General features: G+C 38.8%; 1 protein-coding gene across 3 annotated transcripts in view; it reads left to right on the forward strand.

Moving 5' to 3' along the window:
• Window positions 1–515: 515 nt before the first annotated feature.
• The window catches only part of EPS8 (epidermal growth factor receptor pathway substrate 8), a 168,043-nt gene continuing 154,256 nt past the window's right edge, over window positions 516–14,302 (forward strand). For 2 of the 3 annotated variants that reach the window (XM_054696424.1, XM_054696425.1), the window contains exon 1: window positions 517–702. The gene's annotated coding sequence lies outside the window, so the exon portion shown is untranslated. Of the gene's footprint in view, window positions 703–14,302 lie in introns of all 3 variants that reach the window. The other variant, XM_054696427.1, reaches the window with a different exon arrangement.

A 14,302-nucleotide genomic window follows, 5' to 3' on the forward strand; every position in this document is an offset into this window, starting at 1 on the left:
AAGGAAGGCCAGTCGTTGGGTGTGGCCAGCAGCCAGGCTGCATGCAGCACAGCCACCAGGAGTGCGCACCAGGACTCAGGACTCAGTACCTGGAGCGCTCCCTGAGCACAAGGCATCAACCCCGGCCCGGGGCAAAGCTCCCCAGTCCCCACCCCTGCCCCATCTCCCAGCGGCGAGTCGGTCTTGCTAGGGCACTTTGCAAACCTTGGGCCGACTTTGATCGCGGCCTGGATATCTTGGCGCGACGCCCCGCCTCGGTCCTCCCGCCCCCTCCCGCCCGCCCGCCAGTTCCAGCCGGCCCGTGGGCCTCGGCGGCGCTGGGGTCGACGGGCTGCTCCGCGGCTCGGCTGCCGGCAAGACCCGGAGCGCGGAGCCCGGTCTTGGGCGCGCGACGCGCGCTCGCTCGCGCGCTGTCCCCGGGGCACTGGGCATGCGCGGCGCGCGGCCGGCTTTGGCGGCGGGCGGGCGAGCGGGCGCGCGGCTCCAGACTTCAGCTCTGCGGTGGCGGCTGCTGGCGAGGCGGTGTCTCCGGGTCTCGCCCGGGAGATCGCTTCTGCCCAGCGAGGCGCGGCAGCGGCTCGGAGGCGAGCGGAGGAGGAGGAGGGCGCGGCCCCGGGCGGGATCTCGCTCCCGAACGTCTCCCTCCCGGTCTGGACTCCGGGCGCCTCCGGGGAAAGCCGCGGCCCCGGGGGCGGATCCGAGGTAAGAGCCCCTCGCGCGGGGCGCCCGCCGGGGCTCGGTGGCCTCGAACTCTCTCTGGGTTTAAAAATCCGCCTTTGTGTGTTTGCATGGGGCAGTGCCAGGCGCCGCGTCCGCCTCATCCACTTTGATTGCTTGCAACTGGTGTCGGGAGCCAGGTGTGCAGCGCTGCGCCCCGGCGCGCCCGCGTGCGGGTTCGTGCGCCCGGGAGCCCGTGCCCACCCCCGGGCCCGCCAGCACGCGGCTCCCGGGACCCGCGGAGGGCGGGCCGAGGGGGTAGAGCGGCCCTGGAGTGTTTCCCGGTAACCTGACTCCCGCAGGTACACCTGCGCTTATCTGGTGTGTGGGGCGGCTACGCAACGGGTGTGTTCTCGCGGCTGGTTTTGTTATATTTGGGGTTTTGAGAGCTACCCTCTTGATCCCCCAAGTGGGAGATCTTTTCAGAGAGACCCTTGGAGACCCGCGGTCGCTTGCCCCCTCTAGTTAAGAGAGCTCTCTCTCTCTCTTTTTTTTTTCCCCTTCTAATTGTCGCTCCTAATTCCTGTTGCCTTGTCTTAACTTGCTCCACTTGCCATTTTACTTTTGGGAAGAGGCCTTTTTGATGTCTTTGGCAGCTAATGTTTTGAGTGGATCTCCCCGACCCACTTATCTATCAAGACTTTTCTCTCTCCTCTGCTGCTCGCTCGCTCTTTTTTTACTTTCCTTTCAGGGACTACCTGTATGGAAAGTCTTTGCAGCGATTGTTCTTGCTTTGCATTGCTGCTTGAATCCTTCCCACAGTACTTCTGGAATCTCGCTGGGGGTAGGACGTTATGGATTTGAAATCCATTGCCATCTCGAACCCTAGAGTATTAGGAGTTGGGATCCTCCTTTACAAAAATACAGTTCAAAGAAATGTATTATTTTCTTTTAAAGATTTCAATACTTACCTCATAATAGGAATAGCTACTATCTTAAGAGTTCGGATAAAACTTGGTTTCAGATAATTAGTTTTTTGAATTTGTTACATTTCAGAGACTGGAGGATTAGGGTTCCCAGAAGGCTTCTTTATGTGTGTATAAAACAACAAAGTAACTGTATTGCGTATTGCTTCTAAGCTTCCTTTGAAAGGATACCTTTCTTCTACAGCGACCTGGGTTTTGGAACGTGTGCAATAGTGATTTAGATCATGTCATCTATTGAAATTAAAGTCACGGTCATCCTTAGTATAGATTTTTCATTTGGATCGGAGTTTTCTGGACATACTCTATTGCCATACTTCTTAAGTTGCTATGTGGAAAATTTTAGGTCATGAATTCACAGCTTTACTTCCAATTTATACTTGCCACATAAAGGGTAGAGTAGAATGTATCACAAATGTAATAACATTTTATAGAATGCCTTTAGTGCAGAATTCATAGATGAAGAATTTACACTTCCATAAGTCATTCACTTCACATTTGGGGGGGGGGGGAAGAAACTTGCTTTTAATTCCACTGTTCTGAGATAACCACATATTCACTTTGTGCATTGTCTTTGCCATCTTTTTTTCCTCCCACTTTTCATTGTGGTTGAATATCATGATATAGTAATTTTTAGCTTTTTACTATTAGAGGGGGAATACTTTAAATTGTGTTTGGGGTGATGTTTCTTCAAAATGGTGTATTCTTGTTTGTTTCCTAATAAGAATCTAATGCCATTTATGATCCAGTGTTAAGATTTTATTTGGATTTTCTTTGCCTTTTCCTACTTTATTTATCCTGATACTTTTCAGTTATCTGTCCTTTCTGTGTTATCACATAGGCTTGCTACTCTGCTTTCAGTGTTTTTACTTCAATACATTTCATATTCTAGTCCTTTTCCACCATGTACACTTACTATACACATGTTCACCCATTAATTTTTATTCTTTTTCTGCCTCCTGTTTTCTTCATTTACCTGTTTTAATTCTGCAGAAGCGCACTGGAACCATGTTTTGTGTAAGAAAGTATCTAGCATAAAAGCATTTCCCTCACATTCTCTCTTGAGATGCTTACAACTTTGTTGGATGAATAATTTAGTACTGACTTGATTCACATAACATTTAGATTAGCTTGACTGATTTGTACTAAGCAACCTTTCTAGTTATTTGCATCATCACAAAACATGAGTTAATGATGAGTTGCAAACTTTTAGACATCTGCAATGTAAGTGGAAAGAGTGGAATTTTAGTTAAAGTATGTAGCTATAGCACGTCCCTGTTGGGAATTACTGCATGAAATAGTTTGCAGCTGTTAGTGATTGAACATATTTTCTTAAGAAAAATTCTGTAACAGAATAGTTGCAAACATTTTAAGTTCAGTGTCTTCTTCTAGCTACAATGTTAAATGGGATTTTAATTTTTTTTAAAAAAAATCATTTTAGAGTTAAGGAAAAGGTCTAAAGATAGTTCAGTAACTTCTCAAATACTCCACATTCAATTTACCCTCTTCTATTAGTATGTTACAATGAATAAACCAGTACTGGTATATTATTATTAATAAAGTTGATACTTTTTTTCAAATTTCCCTAGTTTCATCTGATGTCCTTTTTTTCTATTCTGGGATCTTACCATCTAGAATACAAGATTATATTTAGTTTTCATGTCCTCTTAGGTGCCTATTAGCTGTGACAATTTGTTTATATATATATATTTATGATCTTGACAATTCTGAGGAGTACTGATTAGGTATGTGGTAGACACCCCTCTATTGGGATTAGTCTAATGTTTTTCTTAGATTGTGGTTATGGGTTTTGGGCAGGAAGATCACAGTGATAAAGCACCATATAATCACATCATGGAAAAGGTGCTTACTATCAACGTGATTGATTCTTAATATTGATCTCGATCATCTGCCTGAAGTAGTATATGTTAGGTTTCAGTACTGAAAAGTTACTCTTTTCTTCCCTCTTTCTATACTCTAGTCTTAGAATGAAGCTGCTGTGCCCCAACCATATTCCTTGAGGTGAAGATGAGTTCCAAATAAATTATTTGGAATTTTGAGAGAGTTTTCTCCCCCTTTCATTTATTTACTCAGTCATTTATATTGATCTGGACTCAGAAATTTACGTTTTATACTTTGGGTTGTAATCCAATACTGTTTTATTGCTCAGATTGTTCTAGCATTGGCCATGGGGAGCTCTTCACTTGACTCCTAATAGTGCTTCAGTAATTCTTTGTCATATCTACATCAGAGTGAGTTTGTTTTTTAAACACATCCTTTCTAGCATTAAAAGATGCTCCAGACTTATCTTGCATTCACGTTCCTGGCCCCAGTCCTAGAAGCAGCCAGAAAAAATCTGGCTCATTTTGGGGGGAACAGGGGCGAATGATACTAGAAACCAGTATTTGGGTGCTAGGTGTACTTGTTGCTATGGTGATGTCATTGCTTCTAGTCTAGCTTATCTGACAGGGCAGGAAATACAAGTAGGCATAAAAAGCCACATACATACATATAGTTACCTGGATGTCTTTTACTCTATCTAATCCATATACACCTGTGTCATTCTGGCCTTCTCTTCTTACCTGTAAACTCACTCCAACTATGAGAAGAAACTTGGCTCCTGCCATGGTGATCCATTTACCTAATCATTCAATTTAATTATACCTGTATAGGAGTATTGAAATTGTTACATTTTCTTCACAGAGAAGGAAGCAATGTTATCAACTAGAGTACAGTGCATATGTGCAGTTGCTTTTGCATTTAGTCATATAAATTCCACTTGTATCCCACCCATTCCCTTTAGGTTGTTACACATATTTGAAATACAGTAGATCTTTTGAACAATCTGCATTCTATTCTGAGATTTCCTGATCTTCAAAATGAATTTTTGAAAGTTAGCATACATTAAGGTTCATTTTTTGTTTTGTAAAGTTCTGAGATTTAGACAAATGCATATTTTTACTTATCCATATTAACAGTATCATAATGTTATACAAAATAACTTCAGCACAGCAAAACTCCCCTGTGCTGTGCTCATAACCCCCTTAATTCGTTTGCCCGGGGAAACACTACTTTTTTTTTTACTGTTTCTATAGTTTTAACTTTTCCTGGTTTTACATAATTGAAATCATGTTATGCTGGCTTTTTTTTTTTTAACTTGGTAAATGTGTTTAAGGTTCTTTTTGTGGGCTGATAATTTCTTCTCATCATTTAATATTGCATTGTATATGTGTATCATAGTTTGTAAATATATTCATCTGTTGAGGGATATCTTGGTTGTCTGCAGTTTTTGGCAACTATATGTAAATATGCTATGAATATTCATAAGAAAGTTTTGTGTTAGATGGATATTTTCAAATCAGTTGGGTCAATATCTATGAATAGAGTTATTTGATAATATGTTAAGATTATGGTTAGCATTGTACGATCTTACCAAATTGTTTTCCAGAGTGACTGTACCATTTTGCATTCCCACTAGTAATGAATGCAAGCTCTTGTAGTTCCTCATTCTTGTCAGCATTTGGTATTGTCTTCATTTTGTCCATTTTGGTAGTTGTATAATATCTCATTGTTGCTTTCACTTGCCATTCTCTAATAACATTTGATGTCAGGGATCTTTTCATATGCTATTTTATATCTGTATATATCCTTTGGCGATATGTCTTTTCTGATCTTTTGCCTATTTTTAAATAGGGTTGTCAGTCTTGTTGAATATTAAGACTTCTTTATATCTGTTTGATACAGCACTTTGTCATATAAGAGTTTTGCAGATACTTTCTTCCAGTTTGGCTTGTCTTTTTATTTTTTCACCAGTGTCTTTTCAGAACAAATTGTTTTTAATTTTAATAAAGGTCAAATATTGTTGTCTTGGATAAGCTTTTGGTGTCATATTTAAAAATGCAAGGCCACCTATATTTTGTCCTGTTATTGCTAGAAATTTTATAGTTTTTATATTTTACATTTAGTTTATGATCCATTTTGAGTTGATGTTTATGAAAGTTATTAAGTCTATGTGTAGACTCACTTTTTTGCCTATGGACTTTTGTTTATTCTAGTACCAGGTAAATGTGATCTTTAGGTCAAGAAGATTATAAATTTAAAGATTTAGGTTAAAAGATTTAGGTTAAAATTAAAGATTTAGGTTAAAAATCTAAAGGAAAGTGTATGTTTTATAAGAGGTGTGAGTAACAGTGATCTGACACTTTGTGTCTGATACTTCATTTAAATAAAATTTGCTTTCAAGGGTTTAGTCTCATGATTATGTTCATTCATAGAATACCTATTATTACAACTGTGTATTTTTACACTTGATCTTAGTCAAAAGGCCAAGAAGTGATTACAACTGTGTATTTTTACAAAATAAATGATATTGCAAAGAGACCCAAGTATCATAAGTAGAACCATCTAACTAATTACAGAGTTGAGGCTGGCTTACTCTCACCCAGAAATTTGTTTTCATAGCAATATGCTTCCAATAATATTACATCCGGGCCTCCCTAGTGGTGCAGCAGGTTGAGCACAGCACTGTGAAGCTGTCAGCAGCAGCGTGGGTTCTATTCCCGGCTAGCCAGGGAGAAACCCACATGGCGTGGCAAAGCTCTCCTGCCTCGCCCGCTGCTCACCTCAGCAGTGTCTTTGGTCCATCTGCCTGTTCTGCTCCCAGGTCTGTCTCTGGTGAATTCTCTCACGCTCCCATGCCTATGATCTGTACCCCAGTTCTTATATAAATAAATAAATCTTAAAAAAACAAATAAAAGCACAATAATACTATATCCTGAGGAAATTCTGATTGACCCTCAGTCACCTTTAGTTCATTCTGCATTTACTTGGTGAATATTTGAATTATCTACCATGAATTGAAAACTGTGTAAGATATTGGTAGCAAAACATCATTTAGTGAACAAAAGGGGACATAATGACTACTGAGGCTGGTAGTCTAGAAAACCCCTGAGGAATCAGGGAGATTGGGTCAAATACAGAGCCATCCATTTTCTTGATTGGACTTTATCTACTGAGGGATCCCAACTGAGTCAGATTCCTAGGTGATCTTATCTGCTAGTCATCCCTAGAACCAGTGCAATCTCCAGAACTTGTGAACTCCAGAAGAATTAGGATTCCTCTTCTTCTGAGTCAGAACTGACAAGGGTTACAAAGAATGTTTGGGATTCATCCACCGAGTTCATAAAAGCTGAAGAGAACCGGAAAAAGATCCTAGGAGGCATCTACATACTGTATTCATACTCAGATAGTTAGCGCCTTTATTTGTTTCTGGCCCCTGTGGAGTTCACAGTCTTTGGTGAATTCATGAAAAAAATGAAAAGAGTAATGGGAAATTTCTCTTGTGACCTGTTTTTATCATTAAAATATCATTTCCTTTGTTACTCTTAAGAACTTCAGAAATATTTTCTGAATTTGTCTACTTACTGCATTTTGCTTATTTTTTTAACCATAGTTTATGCTTTTACAGGTGTTCTCATGCCCCAACCCCCACGTCTGGTAACCATAAATCTGTTCTCTGTATTTGTGAGCTTGGTGTTTTTCTTTAGGTTTTGTTGTTGCTTAGATTCCACGTATGAGAGATATACCAGTGTTTATACTTTTCTGGTGTATTTCACTTAGTATAATACCCCCCAGCTCCATCCCTGTTATCAAAAATGACAAGATTTCATTCTTTTTTATGGCCAAATAATATCCCCCCTCCCCCATGTGTGTGTCATTTTCTCTATCCATTCATCCATTGATGCTCACTTAATTTGATTCTGTATCTTGGCTTGTAAATAGTGCTGCAGTGAACCTGGGGTGCAGATGTGTTTTCAATTAATGTTTTTGTTTTCTGTAGCTAAATACCTGGAAATAGAATTGCTGGCTCATGCGGTAGTTCTGTTTTTAATTTTTTGAGGAACTTCCATACTGTTTTCCATAGTGGCTCAACCAATTTACATTCCCACCAGCAGTGGAAAATGATGGTGCCCTTTTCTCCTTATTCTCAGAGATGGAAAGGTAATTTTTATTTGAGTTTACAACATCATTTAAAAGAATTAGTTGAGAAATGACTAACTAAAATTATTCAATAGACTGTGTGCTGAGATTGGTTCCCAGACATTGCGCTTAACTTATTTCCCTCTCCCTCACTAACTTGGAAATTCTTTGTGGATAATGGAATTGCTTATAGAAAGTAACATCTCTCAGTTTTCTTTCAGATCCAAACATAGGCTGTAATTAATAAAACATACTTTGCACAGAGAGGGCCTGAAATCAAGGATTTGCAAGGTGTAGGCTGAGCAGAGGCAGGTAATATTACACTGTATTGCTCCTCTTGCCACAAGTGGTGTTTTTCAAATGACTTTCTATGGTAGAACTTTTGCATTATTGACATTGGGGCCAGAAATATTTATATTGTTCTACAGTTAGAAGCCTGCAGAGAGATAATGGCATAATAAAACTCAGACCTTTGTTGTGGCAGGTGTTATTTACACTCTATTTTTAACTCACAGAAGAGCTCTTTAAAGCAGGTCTCCTTATCTCCATACTAACAGGTAAGAAATAGGCTCACAAACGGCAGTGGCAGTGTCTTTTCTGTCCTTCAGTGGGGAGGAAGGGACAGATTGAGGATGGGAACTGGGATCTTTCTGTCTCCAGAATCTGTGTTCTATCTGCTTGACTCCTCTGTCTCATTATAAAGTCAGGCATGAATATTACCTGGGTATCCTTGATATCAGTTTTTGCTTTAACACTGTGTACTGCTTAGGGGACTACTGAGCTAAGAAGGGCTCAAAAGAGTGTGTTTTTGAGACCCAAGGAGACTTTTAGCTTTTTTATTTTTCTGTTCATTGATCTACATCCCACTGATCTAGAGATTTTTTTTTAAAATATTTATATATTTATTTATGTAAGCACTAGGTACAGTCAGAAGCACAAGAAGGTGAGAGAATTCACCACAGCGGGGAGCAGAACAGACAGACTGACGAAACACACTGCTTAGGGGAGCAGCGGGTGCGGCAGGAGAGGTCTGTGCGCCATGTGGGACCCTTGCCGGCCGTCTGGGGATCGAACCAGCGCTACAGAGGCTGCAGGCAGTTTCGCAGCCCAGCGCTCAACTGCTGCACCTCCAGGGAGGCCCTGATCCAGAGATTTGAGGTGTAAGAACATGTTTATAAAGGATGAAATTCCTTTAAAGAGAGGAAATTGGCCAAGGTGGGGAGGATAAGGAAAAATTAAACAAATAATGGTAGTTTTAGATAGTTATTTGGTTGTTTATCTCTTCCCACCACTGAATTGTACCAAACTTGAGGACAGGGAAGTAGTCTCAATTATTTTTAAGCACAGCACATCACATGCTCACAAAACCATTTTTGTTTAAATGAAATTAGCACTTATTGTCATGCTTTATATACAAGTATGTTTGGAATGTTTAGAAGGGGGTGAGTATTTCCTCACAGAAATACCTTATCCACCTTAGTTTTCTTATCTTTGAAGTGAAAATGGTAATAGTACCTCCTTGGTACTGGTTGCTTAGTGAAAAAATATATTTATATCTCAGCACATAGAAGGGAGACCTCATTGTTGCTAAGGGAGTTGGAAAAGTCTTCAATGCAGGACATGATATTTGAGTTTTATAGTATGAATTTTTGATGACAAGTATGAGATGGAATTCTAGGGCAGTCCAGACAGACATGAATAGTTTGACGTGTGCAGAATGGCTGGACTGCTGGAAATGGTAGGATATTCAGCACATAGGGCCTACAGGATTATTAGAACTGAATAACTATTTTTCATTTTTGTAAGTAACAACACAACAGAGTATTCATTACATTGTGGTAGGAGAGAGTAAAGAAAACAAACCTGTTTCAAGAATTGCATGAATCTCCTCTTATATTCGTAGGACTGTCTAAATATAGTCCTTTATGTAGTAGATACATTCTTGTGTTCTTTTTCAGTCTTGTGATATTCTAGTCAATTTATTAAGACAGAGGGCTTGTGTGTTTTTGGGTAAAATCAGAAGTCCTGTCTTCCACCATTCTTACTTTTGGTAACATAGCAACATGAGAGTATAATATCCCACAAAGGCTGTATCTAGTCTTATTTATGAGTGTATCCAGAATTCTAAGAACCCTGAGCAGTTTCTGAACAGAGCCCAAAATGTTATACTTAGAAATGTGCTAAAATAATTTGAGTGATTTGATAAGAGGTCAGGTTTTACATTTGAAAAGTTGTTTTTAATATAAGGGGAAAAGGAAAAAAGGAAAGAAGAGGTGAGGAAATACTTCAAAATGGTAAAAGAAACAGGAATTTGTGTTTAAAGAAAGGGAAAACATTATAAGATGTTTTATTGAAGACTGTTGATATAAATTTATTTAGAAAATTTTTACTAGTACCTTTAGAAAATTATTTTAGAAATACATGAATGTCATTGATATATTTATTAGTCTAATGCAACAATAGTATGTTTCCAGTGTCTGAAACATGTTTGTGACCATTAAGCTATATTTTTCTGATTCTAACATTTGTATTGTTTGTATTAGAAATACTGTATTTTTAATATTTTTATTAGACAATAATGTGTTTAAAAATCTACATTGGCAGGGCCTCCCCAGAGGCGCAGTGGTTGAGCACTGGGTTGCGAAGCTGCCTGCAGCCTCTGCAGCGCCGGTTCCATCCCTGGCTGCTCCCCGGCCACCGGAGGAAGGTCCCACATGGCGCGCAGACCTCTCCTGCTGCCCCTGCTCCCCTCAGCAGTGTACTTTGGTCCTTCTGCCTGCTCTGCTCCCCGCTCTGGCTCTGGTGAGTTCTCTCACCCTCCCGCGCTTCTGACTGTACCCAGTGCTTGTATAAATAAATAAATAAATCTTAAAAAAAAAAAACTACTTTAAAAAAAATCTACATTGGCAAACAAATTTGCAAAGATAAGGATGTATGGAATTTGTTGCTTTTGAAAAGACACTGAATGCAACTTATTTAATAACCTACAAAAATTTTGATCTTTGAAGTTAATGGTAATTTTAGACATAAACATATGGTAAGATGGGTTTAGTATGTTGACTTTTAACTTTGTAGAAAGATATTCTTGTGATGATAGAGAAGATACATTGAACTTTCATATGTGGAAGAAAATAGAATGCTCCTATATCTAGTGTACACTTTTTTTTTTAAAGGTTCACTGTATTTACTTATGCATACAAGAGCTGTGGTGCAGGCCAGAGGTTCAGGGAGAGTGAGAGGATTCACCAGAGACAGTGTAGGGAGTGGAACAGGCAGATGTACTGAAATACAGTGCTGAGGGGAGCAGTGGGTGAGACAGGAGAGGTCTGCTGCGCCATGTGAGTAGCTCCCTGGAGGGGGATCTAACTCGTGCTGTAATGGCTGCTGATAACTTCATAATGTTGAGACTTAACCCCCTGCACCACCAGGGACGGCCCTGGTGTAGACTTTTTTCCCCCATAAAAGTATGCTCATCTCATTTGTTTTTGTATGTGTGTGTGTAAGTAATCTAATTTTTCTTTATAGTATATTTTCAATTTTTTAACTCTTTTAAGACCAACTATATATTGAGATTTATAAGTAATGCAATTGAGTCTAGAAATACTGATTTAAAAACCCTGTCTTTAGGTTAGTTGTCTTTATTACTTTAGTGTATTTGTCTGTTAGAAATTCTGATGTCTGGTCTATTTATCTTCAGTACTATGTACTACAAATTAGTGTTATTTTTACATCTCAAGATCATTTTATTTATTTTTTTTAAATATTTATTTACTTATACAAGCACTGGATACAGTCAGAAGCGCAGGAGGGTGAGAGAATTCACCAGAACCAGAGGGGAGAGCAGAGCAGGCAGACTGACAAAGTACACTGCTGAGGGGAGCAGCGGGCGGCAGGAGAGGTCTGCTCGCCATGTGAGACCCTCGCCCAGCGGCTGGGAATCAAACCAGCGCTGCAGAAGCTGCGGGCAGCTTCGTAGCCCAGCGCTCAAACGCTGCGCCACCAGGGGAGGCCCTCCAGATCATTTTAGTTCAGAAAGAACATTAATTTTGTTGGGGGTTATTTTATTTAACTCGTGTGGGACCTTTTTAGGTTTGGAATAATTTAAAAGTAATGGAATTCTCTCAGTGATAAGAATCTAACTATTAGGCCAAATCTTGTGTATAAGCCAAATCTTGTATAGCATTATTCACACGATACTTACTCATGTAATGGTGTGGAACTAATATATTTGCCTGACGAATGTGTGTTAAAGAGGACATTTTTTAATTGAGGAAAATTACCTCAAGATTTATTTTTAAATGAATAATCCACTGCAACCCAGCCTGAACATGTAAAGAATAATGAAAAAGATTGCAGTGTCATTTAAATTTTGGATTAATGAGTTCTATAGTCTTTGTGTATTAGTATATTTTCTATCTTTGTGGAATTATAGACAAGTGTTTAAAGAATCATTTGTTCTTTTCATTTTTCTTTCCAAATTACTGAAAGTTTGAGCACCGTTTACCACACCATCCATTCTGCTGTGCCGTTGTTCAAATTTTTCAGCTTCATGTAAGACTTGCTGTTCTCCACGTACTCCTGAAGTAAGGAGTCTTATAAAAATCTTGACACAGGCAAATACTCAATGTTGGTTTGCCCTTCCTCACCCCTTCTCCATCCTGCTGTACCCCAGTGCTAGTTCCCATGTCTGACAGCCTTTTTCCGTCTCTAGATGACTCCTTGAAAAATGCATCCTTCATAACTTTGCTATCTTTTCAGTTACTGTTCTAATGCTTTCTCATTGCCTGGTGAGATCTCGGTTATAGAGAGTGAAATCTGAATAAAGGAGATATTCATGGTGGTTATGACAGTAAGGCTACGTTTAGGCTGAGAGGATTTGAAACAAAGGGCTGACTGAAGCCCTCATCACCTACATTTTTTTTTGGCGGGGGGGGGGGCGGGTGGTGGTTAGTAAATTATTTTGGAAGTAGTAAAGTCTCATTAAGATAATGAAACCTTGTCCAGAATAAATATATTAACGTTGACTAGCTTTAATTGGAATGCTTCTTAACATCACTCAGTTTTTGTACTAATTAGAAAAGATCCTCCATAGTTTTGTCTATCAGAATATATGCCACTGACCTTTTTTTTTTGAAGCCCCTCAACACTGTAGGGAGTATTAAAATTTCATTTTAAATATGTATTAAGTAGGATCATTGTACAATTTTTTTTAATGCAAATACTCTGACCTTCTAAATGGCTTTAAACAGCAATAAAAATCTTCATCTTACTGCCAAAGCTTCCCCCTTTACCTGTATCTACTACTTATAGAAATTTCCATTTTCTCTCTTCCAGGAAGTTAATGGAATATTTATAGTATGGTTTTGGGAGCTACCACTGTATTGCAGAATAGAAGAATTATAATATGTAATAATTTAACCCAGTGACTACCAGTTATATTTTGTTACACTTAGGTTTTTCTAAGGTATTTATACGATCAAATTAAAAGATTCCAAACTATTGGATGAAGCGGTAAAATTATTAGGAAAACTAGTGGTAGAATATGATAAAAAGGGAGAACAACTTTTAAAAATGTATGGCTATGCTCATTTCACTTTTTTCCTCTCACTAGTTATGCTTACTAAGTTTTTTTCAAACAGCTGTCAGCCAGAGCTGACACTTGGATAATCTTGAGATAAAATTTCTTATAAGAGAAAAAATGTTGAAGAGTAACAGACACACAAATGCAGATTGTATACAGTAAAATGCAAATGAACTACCCTGTATAGGGGAGGGTGAGTTTTGTTTGTGGTAATGGTGTTGGATCTTGTTTGAATCTTTACACTTTCTCTACTGATTCTTCTTGTGATAAGCATGTATGAGATAGTTATATAACATTAGGAACTTAGCTAAAACATTAGCAGGCCCATTGGCTTACTTCAACACTATCTAATTTTTTTGATACATAGCCAGGCTGTGCTTACACTTTTTCAACAGACAATGGACTTACTTAATAGATGGTAATTTTGCTTTAGATTGTGAAATTTATCTAAAGAAATACTGTATTAAGTGCTGGACAGATTACTAAATAATGAAGATACTGTAATTAAAGACAGATAAGGTTTCAGTCTTTACTGAGAAGACAATGCAAGATACTTAAAATAAACATAAAAACTTTTAAAAAGCACCAAATTATAGGGAAATGGTAAAAAAATGTGGACAATAAAGACTTTTCTGACTTCTTACCTATCTTCTTCCTTTTTTCCCTCCTTCCTTCTCTTTGTTCAGTTTCTAAGACACTGTGTACTGATATTGTGGATTTATAAAATAATTCTTTCCAAATTATGTGTCATTTTACAATACTTCTACAAAGGAGCATTTGTAATTTATGAACAGCTTTGGCAAAAATTATAGTATACCAGTACTTCGTCTGAAAGATTTTCAGCTATTAAGGTCAATTTAAGATCAGATCAGACAAGTATGGTTTGTCTTACTTTTATAGACACTAATGTTTTTTCCCCCTGGAAACTTTGAGGAACGAAGAAGCCATTCATAAAATGAAGTCATGCTAAAGACTTCAGGCTGGTTGTAAAGTGTTAAATCTTTAGAGATTGCCTTATGGTGAATTTGGAAAGTGGGTAACTTTAAAATTTCAATATGAAGCAACATTGCCTTTGCATTTTACTTGAAAGAAAAATGTGGAC

This window comes from Talpa occidentalis, unplaced genomic scaffold (assembly GCF_014898055.3).
Source record: "Talpa occidentalis isolate TD23 unplaced genomic scaffold, MPIMG_talOcc4v2.1 talOcc4.16, whole genome shotgun sequence".
Lineage (NCBI taxonomy): Eukaryota > Metazoa > Chordata > Mammalia > Eulipotyphla > Talpidae > Talpa > Talpa occidentalis.